At 36.4% G+C, this 18,367-nt stretch overlaps 1 protein-coding gene and 1 long non-coding RNA gene across 3 annotated transcripts in view; one reads left to right on the plus strand and one right to left on the minus strand.

Moving 5' to 3' along the window:
- The window catches only part of SKAP1 (src kinase associated phosphoprotein 1), a 292,018-nt gene that overhangs the window by 122,140 nt on the left and 151,511 nt on the right, over positions 1 to 18,367 (plus strand). The gene's annotated exons all lie outside the window — the stretch shown is intronic.
- Positions 7,156 to 18,367, minus strand: part of LOC122694920 — a 13,452-nt gene continuing 2,240 nt past the window's right edge. The window contains exon 2 of the long non-coding RNA XR_006341279.1: positions 7,156 to 7,653. This is a non-coding gene — a long non-coding RNA (uncharacterized LOC122694920). The remainder of the gene's footprint in view (positions 7,654 to 18,367) is intronic.

Here is an 18,367-nt window from a genome sequence, read left to right on the forward strand (position 1 = left end):
GAAACTACTTAATGGCCCAGCATTTTGGGAACCTTCCAGCTCAATTTGTAATATCTGTCCAATTCTAGTTACACTTGACATCATAAAAAGTTAATATTTTAAAATTTTGCCTCACTGCACACCTTGATAATTTTCTACTTAGAAAGTTTGCCTACATACTTTTTTTCCTTTGCTGCTTACTTAGGCCTTTGGTTTAAAGTATAATTAAAACTAATTGCTGAGGCTAAAACTCAGATGCTGGTCCATCATGGAGATGAGATGAAGGATTACATTTTCTTTTAGATTTGTTTAACTTTTGGAAAAGAGGACACAAGAAACTCCAGCAAAAAGAACATGTGATTCAACCTCAGAGGTGTGTTCTTTGCAGATCTTTTGCCCTCTTTCACCTGTAATGTCTATTAACAAACTTTGGGAGTGATAGGACGCAAACATGACATAAAGGAAAATTGACTGTCATATCCTTTTGAGAAAACATGATGCCTTGAATATAAACTATGACATGAAGAGATAAAATAGTTTCTTCTTTGTTTATTCTTTGTTGTTTTAACTTTTTACAATTCATCTTTATTTTTCAGTTGTTTTAAGACAAGGTAATTAAAAAAAAAAGACAAGATAATGAAAACTTTGTGGTTTCAGTTTACTCCTTTTAGAAATATAACTTGAAGTAGAGAGAAATACAAATTCATTTTAAAGTCAATTTATAACATGTATATTATCAAGTGTAAAACAGATCACCAGTCCAGGTTGGATGCATGAGACAAGTGCTCAGGGCTGGTGCATTGGGATGACCCAGAGGGATGGGATGGGGAGGGAGATGGGAGGGGGATTCAGGATGGGGAACACATGTAAATCCATGGTTGATTCATGTCAATGTATGGCAAAAACCACTACAATATTGTAAAGTAATTAGCCTCCAACTAATAAAAATAAATGGAAAAAAAATAAAGTCAATTTATATAGTTTCTGTTAACTCTAGTTTTGCTTTTAAATCACACATTTAATATTTTAGTGTCTTCTATGATTTAAACTTTCTTATTAAAGTCTTTGTTTGGGATTTATTGTACTAAACTAAGTGGACACCTCCTCCTACATACACATACAGTTTCCCTTTAAAAAAAGATAATCCCCCATAGTTTAAATTGATTATACTAACTCTGTTGATATTTCCTGTGTCCACTTTATAACCTGAAGTTTGTAAATTATTAGGAGAGAATCAGAGTCATTGATTCTGATTCTAAGATTGATACTAAGAAGTGAGATAATTTCAGAATCTTATGGGAACTTTCTAGTTTCCATTCTTTTATCTCCTCAGAAGACTTTTTCATGAAAGACAGGAATTAGTGGCGACCTTCTAATGCAGAGTTAGTCTTTAGTTTTTTGTTTAAAAATGACACTTTGAACATGTAGTGCATAATGCATTCGAAGGTCTGTTGCCAAGCAGCTTGAAACCTATGGGGCATTGTTGAATTTGAAGGAATAGTGGGTTCAGGGAAGGGGCCAAAAGAAAACTTGAGAAAAATAGAGTAAGACTGAAAGTGTTTTATGATAATTAGAATAAAAATTGGTTATCAGAACTTCACGGGTCAGCTTCTGTTCACACATTTAGCTTTCACCTTGCAAAGAAAGGGATGTATCAGGTAATTAGGTCAAATCAATGATTATATATCTTTAACTCAAGTGGAAGGGACTGTAATTGTGATGAAATTTGTCTGAAGGGGAACGCATGGGGAATCTTGTCAAAGGTCACGAGTTCAAAGGGGAAATTAAGTTCAAGGTTCGGTTCCTGTTCACACATCCCTATCAATAGTGCATAACAAGAAACCAAACAACTAATATTTCTCTGTACAGGTTATTTTGTCATTTTGAAATAAGTAGAAGCATTCTCAATCATGTCCCTTCAGGGATATAGAATTAAAGCCATTACACCTCCTTAATAGGGCATTTTCTCCTGACGTGGACAGAAAGAATGTCTCTAATATTGTATTTCTTGCTTGTTGGTCTCTTCTGGTTTGTTGTTGATCATACACAAGACATCCAGCTGCATGGAATACAAATAAACAGACCATCTCCAAGAGATCATATGGCCACATGTTTCCTAATGCAAATTCCTGACTTGTTTGCAAGAGAACAATAAAATATGTTAAGATTGGAGGCAATGAGGAGACAGCTGAGAAAGTTATTTGGGGCCCTCCTTCTCTCTCTCTCTCTGACTCTTCTCTCTCTTCCTGAATTCAGTTTCCCCTTAAACTTGACAAAGTGGAACCAAAATTCACCCTTGTCTTGGTTATTCTTCTGAAACAAAGAGTCTATTCTCCCTTTTAATGCATGTAGAACTTCCATTAAGGTTGACCGTAAGTTCTTGCATGGGATGAAAAAAGAAAAAACTCTCAAATCTTTTCTTAACCCTGGTATTATTTTTAAAGGACTAACAATAAGAACATAGTTTCACATAGTCGTAAAGAAACCCTGGCTGAAGAGACATGGCCTTTAAGATCCAGTGCCCTTTAAACATTTTGGATTCCATGTATAATCCCAATACGTTAAATTCTTCAAGATTGTTTTAGTGTTTTAATAAAGAGACATATATGCAAGGAAAAAAGTATATAATTGCTTAAGGCAAATAAAGTTCTTGCAGATATGTTAAAAAATATTTTTTTCCATCCAATCAGGTATTACATTTGAAGTTTATAAAGTGACACTATTACTGACTGGAAACCAAGAAGCATAACTGGAATAAAGAACTAGCCAATCTGTTTTCTCTCCTCTGCACCGGAGCTACCTCAACCACACATGCACTAGGGCTCTGGGATAATGACTGAAATGTTAAATGTGATTTATGTAAAAAAATACAGAAATATTTCAAATATAAACACAAGTAACCAAACCCCAGATGCTTGTGTCCTCCTTAGATTTTCATAGTACATGACTCTTACCATAATACAGGACAAGAAGGTATCTGATGAAAGCCTTACCTATATTTTTGCTAATGAATTTCCTTGTGTTTATCATGTTCCATGCTTGGATAGGCTTCTTATCCTGGTGTCTTCTTCAAAAACTTTATCTTTTTTGTGTCCGAATGTACATGATTTTGGTCTATAAACTCTAAGATACTTGCCAAGCTTTAACAGAAAAATAATCTCTGACAGATCATGATTGATAAACTGTTTGGGGATAAATTGTTTTGGAATAAACAAGCCCGTGACTGGAGAACATTCTAGGAGATAGGTGCCTCACTTGACTGAATGGGTTTGGGAGGGAGGAATAAAGGGTTGGGGCAGTTCACATGTTGGTTTAACTCTAGCAACTAAAATTTCCACCCTAGTAAAATTTAGAAGTTCAAGGAACAACATTGCCGTGATACTAATGACCTTTGAGGGCATATAGAGTTCAGAGTTCATTTTCTAGTTACAACATCCTTTTCTGCTCCACCCCTTACCCTTCCCACTTCCAAAAATAAAATAAAGGAATTATTTAAGACATTATGACATTCAGCCAGGCTAATTTTTGTACAAAAATAAGAGTGTAAAATATAGCAGTTAAGAAAAAAAATATATATATAGCAGTTAAGTATTAATAATAATGGGTACAACTAGGGAGGGGTGCCTAATGAAGAGAGAGGGTGTCTCCTGAGCAGTTCAAAGTTCATTCTTTGTTCACATATAATGAAAAGTCTTCAGTTATCAGGTATTTAAACCCAAATCAGCAGTTCCATATCCGTAACCTGAGCTGAGTGTTCCTCCATCTAATGGCCATGCCGCTGTCGTTTGCAGTGAGTTGGGTGACATTCGATTTGTACTCCGAGACGGGAACAGATGGGCTTTCATTGTGAGGCTCCGCCTGTATGCAAATGTGAACCGAGTTTCACCCGATCCCGGGGCCTGACCTGACCGTGCACATGCATTTACTCAACGTGGCTCAGCCTGGGGGGGCGGCGAAGGGGGAATAAAAAATGGCAATCGGATAGTACCAGCGGCAGGTCAAGTTTACCATCCGTCTTTCAGCGGGACTGAGATGGCAACACAGTTATTTAGTTTCAGTGTTGATGTGCGTTGCAATAAACTCCATCATTTCACCTGTTTATGAACCCAGCCTCGTATGAGATCTCTGTGAAATCAAACAAAGCTGGCAATCAACTCTCTTGTTTCTAGCAGAATGGGGGATTATGGACGTTTTTTAAGCATCTTTATTTTTTTCCCCAGCCTCACATACATAAATCAGGAAATTTTTTCTCCAGCCCTTTTTATTTCTTACATTGAATTTATTAATTTCTTATTTGGAGAGGAAAAATATATTTTACCCAAATGCTTTTTGTTTCAAATTAAGAAATATGATCATTAATGTCAGAATAAACAACCAGCATTTTAGATGTCGATTAACTGTTTTGCATATACACAGCAATGTACAGTATCTAATAAATCTTACAATTAAATGTGCAGCCCTTCATTAGAATGAAAATATGAACAGCTGTAATCATACACATTCTATTGACAGAGAAAAATTTAGTTTCATTTGTAATTTTTCACACTGGGAAAGAATGAGAGATGGATTGAAACATGACTGTTTCTGTAACTGTGGGCTTTTTCTTCACATGTACAGAAGGACAACAAACCAGTGTCTCTGACTTCAGGGTCTAACAGCAGTGATTTGCCTCAATTTTCTTCTCTCATGAAAGTAAATTTCTCTTGGGAAACCTATAAGCCCTTGGCTAGAAAACCCATAGGACAGACACCCCCAAACTGTAACAAATAACAAATTGATGCATTTCTTCAGTACATCTGTTCTTTAGGGGGTTCTGTTAACTGATGTCTGAAACTGGCATAAAAGAAAGAGTTGCTAAGAATATGGGGAAAGTTGATGCATGCAGCAAAAACTGCTTCTGGCAACAAAAGACACTGCTTATGGTAGTACATGCATATAGCTCTGAATGGAAAAGGGGTCTTTCAAAGTCGTATTTGTGCAAATGTGGTCAAAGCCAAGGCAGGCTTCCCTCAAAAAAATATGCCAAATTGTTTCTGGAAATGGATTCCTCTCTACCCCGCCTAATTCCAGTTCTCACTCGAGGGTGCAAGGCCAACACACCAGAACAGCATTTTCAAGCAGTTCTAAAGAGTTAGGCTTGAAATAATTCCAAATAGAAATAAATGACCAGGACTAGGACTAGCATTTGTCTACTAGGCACCCAGTAGTAGCTGACAGAGATAATAAAGAATAAAGGGTTGCTTGACAGTATAGCAGGTATTAAAAAACGTCATACTCGTTCCCTTGGCTATTGAAAATTGATTTGCTTATCACACTTGGTCTCTAAATATGTATTTCCATCTATTTGGAATATATGTGGGTGGCATACATGTGGACCTATATGTATATATACATGCAGATACATACATATTTATTTACATCTATCTATATAGATCCTTCCTTATACAAACAAGGATTTATGTGAATGCAGGATTTTACGTCCACATAAACTTTTGCTCATGGTTGAATTACTGTGGGTCACCTTAAGGATATCATTTGTACCCTTAGAAAATTTGTTTGAGAGTTGTCAAGGCAGTGCTTACAAGGGAATTCAAAATGTTTATTTACTTTAGAAGCAGGGGACTCATATGTTCTAAGTTTAACAAGAAGCTTAACAAAGTTATATTCTAGCATGAGTAGAATATTGAAGCTTTTAAAATATAGATAAAAAAGAAAATGAAAATTTGTACAAAATGACTATTGTAACCAAGTTATTAGAACCATCACTTATGGTTGTTTGCATTAGTAAAATGATGCAATTGCTAAAGTTTATCTAAAACAAGCTTGAGAGTTAGAAACCAGTAGTTTATTTTTTGTGTGTCATGTTGAAAGCAATATCATAAAGTAGAAAGAAACACTTATTTTTTTTAAGTTGTTGAGGAAGAAAAACTTAGACATCATAAGTTATCCATGATCAGAGAGCATTCAAGTATCTAGAAAATTACACTCTTCGTGTCTTTACAAAATCCATGAAAGTTCATTTTTCACAAATATTTGTGTCACAAGATAGTTGCAAACAAGGAGGTATTGGGCTCAAATAAATAATAATAATAACAGCAAACATTTATATGGCTCTTATTATGTACCAAGGACTCTCTTTAAATGCTTTCCATATATTAGCTCATTTAATCCTGACAAAAATTCCATGAGGAATACGTCCCATTTTTATCTCTATTTTACAGATGAGGAAAATGAAACTTGTTCAAATAGCTTTTCCCCAGAAAAGAAAATGGAAAATTTGAGAAATTAGGACTCAGATTTTTAAAAAGACCTTCCATGTAATAGAACAAATTATTTGTCTATGCTTATTTCATCTGTAGAAAATTATGATGTATTTTGTAAAAATCATATTTATGAAACACGGATCTTGCTTCCTAAGTAACAAGAAGTAAATATGTACTATTTCTATACCTTTTAAAGCTTTGCAGTATTAGAGATCACTGTTCTTCATCTGTGATATGATGTGGGACATCTAAGAAAGTGCTTCAAAGTCCCCATGAAAACTTCCTGTGGGAAAGTTATTGGAACCAGAAAATGTAAATGCCTTTCCTACTCCAAATGCGGGTCCAGTTTGAGTGGGAATAAGTTATATACTATTCTTAAAAAGTGGCCCCGTCTAGTCTGTGAGTCTGTTCTTTGACAAGAAAATTAGATTCCTTGAGGGTGTTTTATTGTTTTTCTTATTTTGCCCCAAGCTTAGTCAGTTGTACCCTTGAAAGGACAGGTGAAGAGAAATTAGGCAGGACACAATGGTCTTGTCTTTTCTTTCTGAATTGTATCTAAAGATACAATTTTGCATTTTATCATCTTGTTCCAGAGTCTGTGTTGTGATCCATTCAATTCATGATAAAAACTAATGGTATTTGTATGTCCTAATTAGCCTTTGAGTCCTAGTCGGCCTACAGCACTCAGCCAAGATGTACACCCTTTTGGTTTGTGAGAAGGGGAAGGGGGAGCCACCTTGTGGCTGGCAGACGGCCCAGCAGCCTCCAGGATCCTTGCTCTGTTCTGAGTAGAAAGCAAAGGAGATGAGGGTGGAAGCCAGAGATAAATCAGAAATATCAATCACGAAATATTTGTGGAAAGTGGTAAGGGATATAAATAGAATCTATAACTATAATAATACTGAAGCAGTAGTTGTAAATATACATTATCCTCTTTAATATGACATCAAGTAGATTGAGAACTGAGAAATTATTAAGACCTCCACAAAAAAAATTGGAAGAAAGAATGAAAACATTTAAGTTAAAATTATGTTCATTTTGTAATTCAATAAAGAAATCCCAGAGACATATTTTTAAATTTAATGTTGTTTTCTAAAGCACAGAAAAAGCCCCACAGACATCTGTTTGCATACATTGTGTGTCAGGCAACATCAGATTTGAATGGAATTTATCTAAATTTTATATGCATGGCTTGATGTAAATTGAAATAAATTGTACAGCATACTCTGCGTGGACATATTGGTTTTTCCATCGCTGCTTGAACTTTTAACCCCAGGGCCTGAGCCGGTCACACGTTGACCTGTCTGAACTCTGCTGGTAGATCCAAGTGTGGAAGGCTGACCTTGCCTCCATGGCAACCACAAAGTAGGGTCCATGACTCTTCTCTCCCTTTCTCTCTCTTTTCTCCACACTCCAAACAAAACAAAACAAAACAAATTAGTATATTCTCGCATAGCCAATCTTGGAGTAGTTTTACCAAAATGCATTTTGCCCCTAACCTAAGCTCTAAGCAAAGCTTTTTCAGCTTGCTTGTCAGATGTTAATGAAAGTTTGAAATGAAAGCCTTTATAAAAGTTAATGGAAAAGACCCCTTCCTGGGATACATTCAGTTTGCTTGTCTACTGTTGTAATAAAATATACTTCACATACTCATATATTAAGTAATGTTGCTATAGGTATGTTATACACACAGATGAAAATTATTCTTGTGTGGAATCTCAATATTAAAAAAATACTTAGGCTAGTTTTTACCAATGCCCACTGTATCCACATCAGATATAACATTTTCCAGTGTCATAGAGCTAATATATCTGAAAGAAGTAAACATTAAGGATCTAGAGTTAACTTCTCTATTGTGAGTTGTAGTCTCCACTTTAATTAGGTACTTTTATACTTCTAATTTGTTTTAATTTTGCTGATTTATCTTTAAATCTATGTGCTAACAAATTATTACTTTCACAATCTTGGTAGTTTAAAGGTGTTATTTATTCATCACTAAAGCTAAAATTCTGTTCATAGGATATACTTATGGATATTCGTTTATTAATGCAAGAAGCACTGGTTGAATACCATATGTAAATAACTTCAACTAGGTACTATTTAATACCTAGTTGAAGTTATGTGGGGTAATATTTAAAAAAAAAGTGGCATGGTCTTAAACAATTCCAGTTTTGCAAGAAAGGATGTACTACTTAGAAAGAGAAAAACTAGAGAACAATTAGACAGCAGTGACAAATGTATAATTGTTTAAAATTGTATACCACTGACAAGGAAGCATGGCATAATGGAGTGACCATTTGGGAGTGGATTTAATGAAGAAAGGCATCTTATGAACAAAGCCTTGGAAAAGGTGGTTATCCAGGGCTATAAACAAACATTCTACTAAGCTTCAGAGGTTTCACAGAAAATGGAAAACCTGGAATGGTACTGGTTATATACAAGAATTGATAAGGAGGAAAAGTGACAAGAGAAAATGAACTGTGTTATACCGGAAATGCTCATTGAATAATATGCTATCCTTCAAATTCTGAGGTCCAGATCAGTGATTTGCTTCTGAAGTTTTCGCAGCAAATATTTTAAGAAGAACAGACTTACTAATTTTAAGCTGTAAGGGACTTCTGTTGTTGTCCTTTTTAGAAAGCATAAAGAAAAATCTTAATTTCTAGAGGTCTGAGGTAGAAAACTAAAGCTCAAATGTTCCACAAGTTGCCTTTAGGTCACTTTAGGTACCAGGATTGATAGGTGACTGGTCTGATGAAACTGAAGTTCCCATTTAAAGTGGCTTTGAGGTAGTTTTAAAAAAAAATCACAGAAAATGTTTTACTTGGTCTGGCAATATAGAAAATTTTAAAAGACAACATCATGTAAGCAAGGTGAATCAGAAAATACTTCCAGTCTGCCTCTAGCAAATTCTGTGAGCTTGGGGTCACTTTATCTCTGTGGGCCAGGGTTTCTTTATATGTAATAATAAAGATATCTAATATTTATTGAATTCTTACTTTATACCAGTCATTAATATCTAAGCACTTTCACTTAATTCTCACAACAACTCCCCTGTAAACTGGGGAGTATTTACCCTATTAGGTAAATACCATTGTTGTCCCCAGTTTACAGCTCAGAAAACTGAGGCACCCTCTCTTTTCCAGTATCACACCTGAGTAGTCTAGCTTTAGACCTTATGTGCTTCATCCACTGTACCAGGCATCTGTAACGGGCCAGGTAGTTTGTATCTTAGGATTTTCAGACGACACAGTCTCTAGAGTGACGACTGTGCCAGTTGTAGTGCAAAAGCACCTATAATAATATGCAAATAAACTGTGGCTATACACGAAAACTTTATAGATACTGAAATTTGAATTCCTTATAAACTTTCATATGTCATGAAATATTATTTTGATCTTCCCCCTACCATTTAGAAATGCTTTTAAAAAATTTCTAAGCTATCAGGCCCTACAAAAACAGGGTAGGTGGGATTTGGCCCTTGGATCTACCTAGTGTGGCAACCTCTGTACTTCACTGTGCTGCCTCTTCATGTATAGAACAGGAATTGAGCTAGATGATCTCTTAAATTACATTAAATTCCATAACTTTCTAACTTCAAAAGTAGGATGACCATTTTGGATTCACCACTATATAATTAAAGAATTGAAAGCTACCTTGGAAAATAAGCTTATCTATCCCTTTTCTTTGAAAAAGACTGTATCTCAGAAGGGTAAAGAATTATCTTTGTCTAATTGCTATTTTGAGAAACAGATTTCATTATCTTCTTTAACAAGTCATTTTATGTTCATTGCTGTTCCTATCGGGACTGTAGTCCTAATGTCCAGCCTAAGTCCCTTATGATGCAGTGGAAGCCCACTTGCTCTACTTTTTAGAAATAACAGTGAACTTGTCTCTGTCTTCTACACCACTTCCTACAACTTCTGTATCATTTTTTGCAGCCAAAGGTAAGAACCTCCCATCCTTTCCCCAGGCATTTTTTTCTTTACTTATGCAAATTGTTTTCTATTCTCCTAGCTATAATTGTAGTGTTCAAAGGAATCCTTTCCAAAATATCTTTCTCTCTCTTATTTGAGAGTACCAGAAACTGAACAGGGTAGAGACCGCTTTTCCTTATCTATATTTAAGAGTTTGTTTTTCCAAAAGACATATCAAAATGTTTACAAATGTCATTTTATCTAAAATAAGTACTTTGTAGGGGTCCATAGGGCTTTCCAGGTAGTGCTAACGGTAAAGAATCCACCTGTCAATGCAGGAGATACAGGTAGACACAGGTTCATACCCTGGGTTGGGAAGATCTCCTAGAGGAGGAAATGGCACCCCACTCCAGTATTCTTGCCTCGAAAATTCCATCGGCAGAGGAGCTTGGCGAGCTGCAGTCCATGGAGACGCAAAGAGCTGGACACGACTGGGTGACTGAGCACACACAGGATCCATACGCTTAACTCATAACTTCTTTAATTGTATGATACTTTGGTATTATGATAGATAAAGCATGTCATCTCTTCCTTTAAAATCAAGTAATGTACCTGATTGTGAATTTAAAACTCTTTTATTTTTTCTTTTAGCTTTAAAGCTCAGAAACATTCCAAAGTTTACTTCTGTTTCCTTAGTGTTGGTTAAGTAATGTGATAAAAGCAAAATATAAAATGTCATGTATAATGTTGTTTCTACATCCTCAGTTACAACCTTAGCAGTCAAACTCCTGAATAGTCTACTGAGCTGTATGCTGTACAGCTCCCTAAACATTGACAATTTATTTTATATATAGTAAGAAAATATCTCCTTATTGTCTAATAACTCTGTACATGTCCTAGGTATGACAAATTCAGAGAATTGTATTTCATTCTTAGAAATGGTCATTGGAGTCAAATTTTTGAAGGTTTTCCCTAAGCCTATGTCTTTTTTATTGTATGCTTTATTTTTATTTTTTAGAGTTTTGGCTGCACTATGTCTTTGGTGTGGCACATAGGTTTTCTCTAGTTGTGGCTCTCAGGCTCCTCTTGTTGTGGAGCACAGGCTCTAGAGCGCGTGGGTTCACTAGTTGCAACACATGGGCTTTCTAGTTGTGGCGCGTGGCCTTCTCTATTGTGGTGCTCAGGCTTAGTTGCTCCATGGCATGTGGGATCTTAGTTCCCCGACCAGGGATTGAACCCATGTCCCCTGCGTTGGAAAAGGGATTCTTAACCACTGGACCACCAGGGAAATAGCAAGCCTCTGTCTTTTATAGACATTTTGTCACAAAGATTTTATCACATATAGAGATTTTCTAAATAACATAGTTCTGGAGCCACAAAATTGAAGGCACATGAACAAAAGTAGTCTGCCTCATTTGTTTGAGTGTTCAGTATGGTCTTGGTATACTCACTCAACAACTTTTGTCATAGAGCTGTAGTGAAACCAGATGAATAAAGTGCTCTTTGAGAGTAAAATTCTCATCTATTTATATTTCTAATACTCCAGAGTATTATTTGACAGATTACACAGGCATTAATGTAAAGACTGTTTACAGATTCTTTGAAAGGGTTGAGATAAAATATAATATTATCTAGGAAAATATCTAGGGCAAGAGAGCCTTAAAAAGAGAAAACAGTTTTGTAATAAGGAGATCCCCTTCCCTACAGTGTCACAGGACAGTTGTACTGGATGTCCCCCTATCTGGTAACTTTTTGGTGTAACCAAAAGATGTTATTTACAGGTGCTAGTTGGAGTGAGTCTCTTATATTTTCTTGCCCCTACTACTGTTGTATAAAAATGTTTACTGCCTTTAAGGAACTTTGAGAAGAATCTGTTCAGTGAGTAGACTCGTCAATGTTTTTCTTTTAGTTTGCTCTCATTAATTTATTCTATTAACATTTAAATGATCCTTAAAACCTTAAATTTTAGATTTTAAATTTGGGCATTTCCATATTTTAAGATAAATATTGACTTTTACCTTAAATACAGAATTGTCCCAAATATAGTTCACCTTTTAAGAAAAGTATCCCTGTGATTTGAAACCTTCAAATCACTGCCAGCATTGTCCTGGAATTCTATGTTTACAAATCTCTATCCTGCACTGGATTCTGACTCCCTGAAGGTCTAGCACAGTGCCTGTTGTAGGGTAAGTGCTCCCAGAATGTTTGTTTACCTGAACTGTTGAACCAAATAGTGACAAAGAGAATGGATTTCGACTGAGGCATTAGAACGTTGTGCAGGACCCATGGATTCTTTACATTCTTGGGGGGTAGGCCTATTCTAAAGGAATGCTTCAAGTAAACAACTGTAACAAGCTGATTCTGCTGGCTTTCTTAGGCATTTCATGTTGCATGCAATTAGCTGGGCAGCAACGTAGGACAGAGAAGTGGTCGGTAACCTCAGTATATACTTGTGTCCAAGAAGCCGTGTGACTCTTGAGCTGTTTATCACTGTTCCTAAAAGTTCTCAGTGTATGGAGGAGTTTGTGAGAGATGGGAGAACTTCCTGTTAGTGAAATTCCATACAAGGCACTCAAGGGAAATACAGATGTAAAAAGTGTTCCCACGTCCCATTGATTAACCTTACATGTTTGGATTCGAATATTTGTTTTTGTACCCTCTGCACAAAAGAAGCCTATTTACTGAAGGTGTCAATCAGTGTATTAGTAGTGACTGGCTTATTTCTGATTATATTTTAGTATGTATTGTGTCTCAGCCATTGTAGAGCTTTCTGGGAAAATAGGGTTTATTGCATAATACCTTACAAGATCTTACAACATGGTTTATGTTTGGATCAACAGCCACTTGATAAGTCTGGCAAGTCTCTGTGTTTCAAATTCTTCATTTTTGAGTTCTTGATCACTACCATCGATCATCATGATATACATTTCATGTATATGTTTGTTTTGTATATTTTAGCAACAAAATCAAAATAACACATGTTATTTTTATTATATTTTCCGACATACGAGAATTTTAAAATAATTTTGTTGTTGACAATTGAGAATGAGATGTTTCCTAATTCTCTAAACTATTAGAGAAAGCTGCATGCCCTGATACTAGCTGTAGCATCTGAAACCATTCCTAGTGTCCTGACATGGTCAGAGAATATCAGGAGTCATGGGGACAGTGAGACTGGCTGAAGAAATCCAGATTCAATTTAAATACTCATGGAGTTTCTACCATAGACAAGGCATAATGCTACATGTTGAGGGGATATAAAGGTGAGTGACTAACAATCTCCCTCCATGTTTGTGTATTTTTAGATATGGGGTGGGGCATTTTTAGGGAGGGACAAGGATGGTTGAAACAAAAATAAGAAGTTATTTGCTAATTCTTTGAGGAGCAGTTTCAGTAGATTAGTAAAAGTAGAAGTTTGATTTTAGGGATTCAGGAGCAAATGCAAACTGAGAAACTAGAGACTGTGGGTATATGGCACTTTTAAAAAGTTGGTTGCCGAAAATAAGGGAAGGGATAAGTGGTAGCGAGGAAGAGGGGAAGAGGAACTTTTTTTTGGTTCTTTTGTTTTTGTTTTAGGAGAAGGTAGATCTGAGCTAATTTTCCTGAAAATAAGAAAGAACAGGTAGTTCTGGGAAAGGTGGAGGTAGGTTGTATAATACTAATCAAGAATCAGTCTTAAACTAAAAGGTAAGGCACTTACTTCTTAGAGAAAGGAATTAAAAGATAGAGGGGGGTAATGATGCAGAGATATTTTTACCTGGAAGTCGGGGAGGGCAAGGCCATCTGCTGAGAGTAAAGAGCATGGAGTAGGGACTGACCCTGGGCTTATGGAAATGGAGAATGGAAGTTTAGGGCAGCCACTAAAGCATGACAGAGTCACGAAAAGAATTAATTAATATACAGTAAGAATCATTTCAATATATTCAACAAGCATTAAACATTAAATGGAGAATTCATGGAAGAATGAAATGGTAAAGAGCTCCTGATCCACTTCCAGCCATCATAGCTCTCTCCGGTATAATGTGAGGCACACTTCCAGTCTCCAGAAAATCACATATGTTCTCATGCTGAGCTGTCCTGAATCTTTGCTTACCATCATCCCTGTTGACACCAGACCCAGTCCTGAAGCGGTATCACATTCACAGAAGCACAATAAGAGTAAACATTTCAGTCCTTGCATATACATGCAGTATATTTTACAAGGTCACTGTCCCCTCTCAGAATCTCCACAGCTCCCTGAAGCCTCTTGCTCTCCTGCCCTTGAACTCTTTCAGACCTACTGTCCAGCTGTGTTCCTCCTGATTCTCAGGAGTGGAGAGTGCTTTTTGGCTATCTGTCCTCTACTATCTATCCAAGTGGCCTTTGCCCTTTCAAACTCATCTCATTCTTATTCTTCCCAACACTGCATCACAAAAGGCCAAGACACTTGTCTGAGAATGGCAGAGTCCTCATGGTTGAGAGCAGGCCTGGGAGGGAACCAAACTAGTGAAGCCAGAACCTCTTGAGTATACAAGGGGATAATGGGCTAAGAACACTCATCATTAAGAACTGTTGTCTAGTTATACCGCAGCTTCATAATCTCACCTTATTTTGAAGAGGATTTGAAAGCATGATCTGAAATACAAGTTATCTGTACTTTTCATTTTACCTCCTACATTTGAATCTCATGCCCTACACTCCAGCCTCATTATTCATCATTCCCCAAAGCCAGCCCTGTGTCTTCCACCTAGAATGCCTTTCTCATCTTCTCCAGCCGCCTACAGTGCACTGATCCTACAAGGCTCTGCTCATCTTCTCTACATGGCTTCCTAATTGCTCCAAGGTAGCCTCATCCTCTCCCTGTCTTATGTTTTACTTGATCAATGCCTTTATTGTAGTTGTTACCACCGTTTGCCTTGCATTATGTTACTTACCATGTGCTGGCTTCTCCAAAGGTTATGAGCTCCCACAGGGCAGGAGTGGTATCTTAATTATTCTTGTATCTTTCACAGGTTAATTACTCTTGTATCTTTCACAGATTTCAGCACGTGGTAGATATTCAATAAGAATTTGTCAAATTGAACCCTAAAAAATGTGACTATACATATATGTGTTTGTCATATCCTAAAGAACCTCCAAAGAACCTTGAGATAATAGTAGTCTCTTGTTTCTACAGTGTTTCTTAACATGCCACAGAGTGACTGCCACCTTCTCTCCCCCTCTTCCATGATACCTGGAGGTTTTCCTCCTTAGACACCAGAAACCCTGAGGGTGGAAAACACTATCCCAGATAGATCCAAGATAAATGTTCCCTTCCTTCAATAGTATGGCCTATGAGTACAGAGGCAAATGCTATACTCTGACACTACAAAGACAAATGAGAATCAAGAACTTTAGAAAAGGGAAAAGAATCAGCCAACATGTTCCTTCCATGTTACAACTCAGGGAAGAGAAGATGGCAAAAAAAATCAAATCCACAGAAGAGTATATATCATGCTGACTACTGAAATACATTTTTGCTGAGATGTCAACAATCTGTGATAGCCCACGTGAGGTGAAAATACTCATATTTATATGATGCTCTTCACACAGAGAATCCCAAGATACTTTATAATTTATAAATTGAATGCTCTTTATGCAATGTCCCTAATGTTCTCCATATAAGAAATCCAGTTCCTGGGAGGGGGGATCGGGATGGGGAATAAGTGTAAATCTATGGCTGATTCATATCAATGTATGACAAAACCCACTGAAATGTTGTGAAGTAATTAGCCTCCAACTAATAAAAAAATTAAAAAAAAAAAAAAAAAGAAATCCAGTTCCTAATAGCCCAGATCTCCACCCACAGCAACACTGAACATTTAAACATTTTTATCAGAACACAATATTTTGTCTTTGAAAAATCCTTTATATCAAAAAGTCTGCAATTTACACTATTTGTCTTCTAACATATGCAGCATCTCTCCTACCTACCTCCCTTCCCCCACTAACATGGAAAGCGAATTCAATTAGATTTAAGACAAAGAGTAATTGCGTTGGAAAATAGAAAAAATATCTCATCCCAGAGTGATTAAGCTCTTTACCTTATAGAGGGAATTTAACTCTTTCAGGAAAACAGGATCCCATATAATAAATGAATACAGAGCTTTGCTAAATCAAAGTATAATGTCTTGATCTAATTCCCCAGTCACCGGTGAGCTCTTTGCTCCAGGAGAATAGTGTACTCATTGTAACACTTGTAAGAAATATAAAATAAAAACTAAGTCAATTAAGAGTTTTAAATTTTTATCTTTTAACTATTGTCATTTTTACAGTGGGTATCTAAAAATCTGAAACATATTCAGAACTCTTGGATTCTTGAAAGTGAGTTTAATCATCTACTTTCCTAGACTTATTTTGTGCTTTTGATAACTTGAGTTTGATAAACTCTTCCACATACTCAATGGGAAGTGATCCAAGGAAGGCCAGAGTCACTTGTACTACAAAAACTGCTCTGCCAGCAGCTGCTGACTAGTTGCTTGTTGGTGCTCATTCTGGAACTTCTGCAGAAAGACGATAAAGTACCCTAATGTGATGGAGTCCTTAATAGAGGAAGTCCCAAAACAGTATATGACCAGCGGCTAGGGATGATATACAGCACTTTCATTTGCAATGCTTGCTATTTGAGGTGGGGAGGATTGTGTTGATTCCAGGGGAAACTTAAAAGGTAAATATTGAAGCAGCTGAGAGAATCTGTAATAAAGAGATAGGTCAAATGTACAGGTGTAGGTTGCAGTCAGCCTGTTGCTCAGTGTTGGAGTACAGAAAACAGAAGAGATCTTTTGGGTGCCTTGAACTAAGAAATCTCCCTTCTTAGGCTCTTTCCTACCTATAGTATTCAGGTATTTCATACCTATCAGCGTGGTTTCACTTAAGTTGTTGTTCAGTTGCTAAGTCACATCCGACTCTTTGCGACTCCATGAAATGCTGCACACCAGGCTTCCCTGTCCTTTCTGACTCTGGCCCTGGTTTTTTTTTTGTTTTTTTTTTTGGCCCTGTTTTTAATACCTCAGTTAAACTGTCTTTTGTAATCATAATGTTCTGGAGCTCCAAGCTGATATATTCCTGTCTGTTTTCTTTACCAATCCGTAACATAGGTACTACACACTGTTGTGTTACATCGAGAAAAATTATACCAACACAAGGCATTGGCTCCATTTTGACTGGAGTTTCTCACAGCAGCATAGATTTTTCTCTATTAAATAGTGCCTGAACTGAACCAGATGTTTTGGCATGATGATGAGACCCTACTTTCAATTGGTTGAGGATCTAACAGGGTAGTAGATCTGACTTTAAGAGGTAAAGCAAGGGAACAAAAGCTGAATACTTGTCTTAGAAGTTTTGCTCTACCTGTCTCACCATGGGATCTTGTTTTGTTCCATTCCTAACTAGGGATTTAAAAGCTATAATTATTTATGAGGTCATTTATATTGTTGTTTGAGACCTTCTGGTGAAAGGCACTATATAAACTAATCCCAATGTTAATATATCTATATTTTTCCCATATCTTACAAACTCTGTTATACATAGGACAGATTCATTTATTTATGGTATGTCCTTAGTTTGTTACTCTTAGCCAAATTTGTGTCATGATAAATACTTTAAAATAATTATACACATTAACCAGGGATTAGAGAGACTGATTTATAGACTTGGAGTGGGAAGAATAAAATAAAACCACCATCTATTTGGGTCATGCAATCAAATAAGTTTAGAAGTTCTAAGTGAAATGTTTTTAGTCAAGTCAACAACAAGGTGGGTCACATCAAAAGGAGCATCTGCAATGAAGTAACACAAGGAATTTTTTTTTAATCTGGAAATGAATGAGTTAGGAAAATTAATGGCTCTTCTAACTCCTTAGACAGAGAGTAGTCCTTTCAAGTTTGATGAAGGTCATTTTCAGGACAGTCTAAGAGAGAGGTTACAGTTCAACTTCCACTAGCAGTGCTTGAGAAAGGCAAAAATGACCAGAGTTTCTGAAGCATCTGAGTTTTTTTTTTTCTCCCAAAATTAAAGCTGATAAAATTGCAAATGATTACCCATATTCTTAATATTTTATATTTTCTCCCCTTCCCCCAAATTAGGAATTTATCACTTTTTCCAAAGACTGGAATGGAGAAAATACCCACTAAGCGAGATACAGTGAATGTGTGCTAGTGTGTACTCCCAGCTGCTCATGTAAATCTTTCT

The sequence above is a fragment of the Cervus elaphus genome, chromosome 5, assembly GCF_910594005.1.
Source record: "Cervus elaphus chromosome 5, mCerEla1.1, whole genome shotgun sequence".
Classification (NCBI taxonomy): domain Eukaryota; kingdom Metazoa; phylum Chordata; class Mammalia; order Artiodactyla; family Cervidae; genus Cervus; species Cervus elaphus.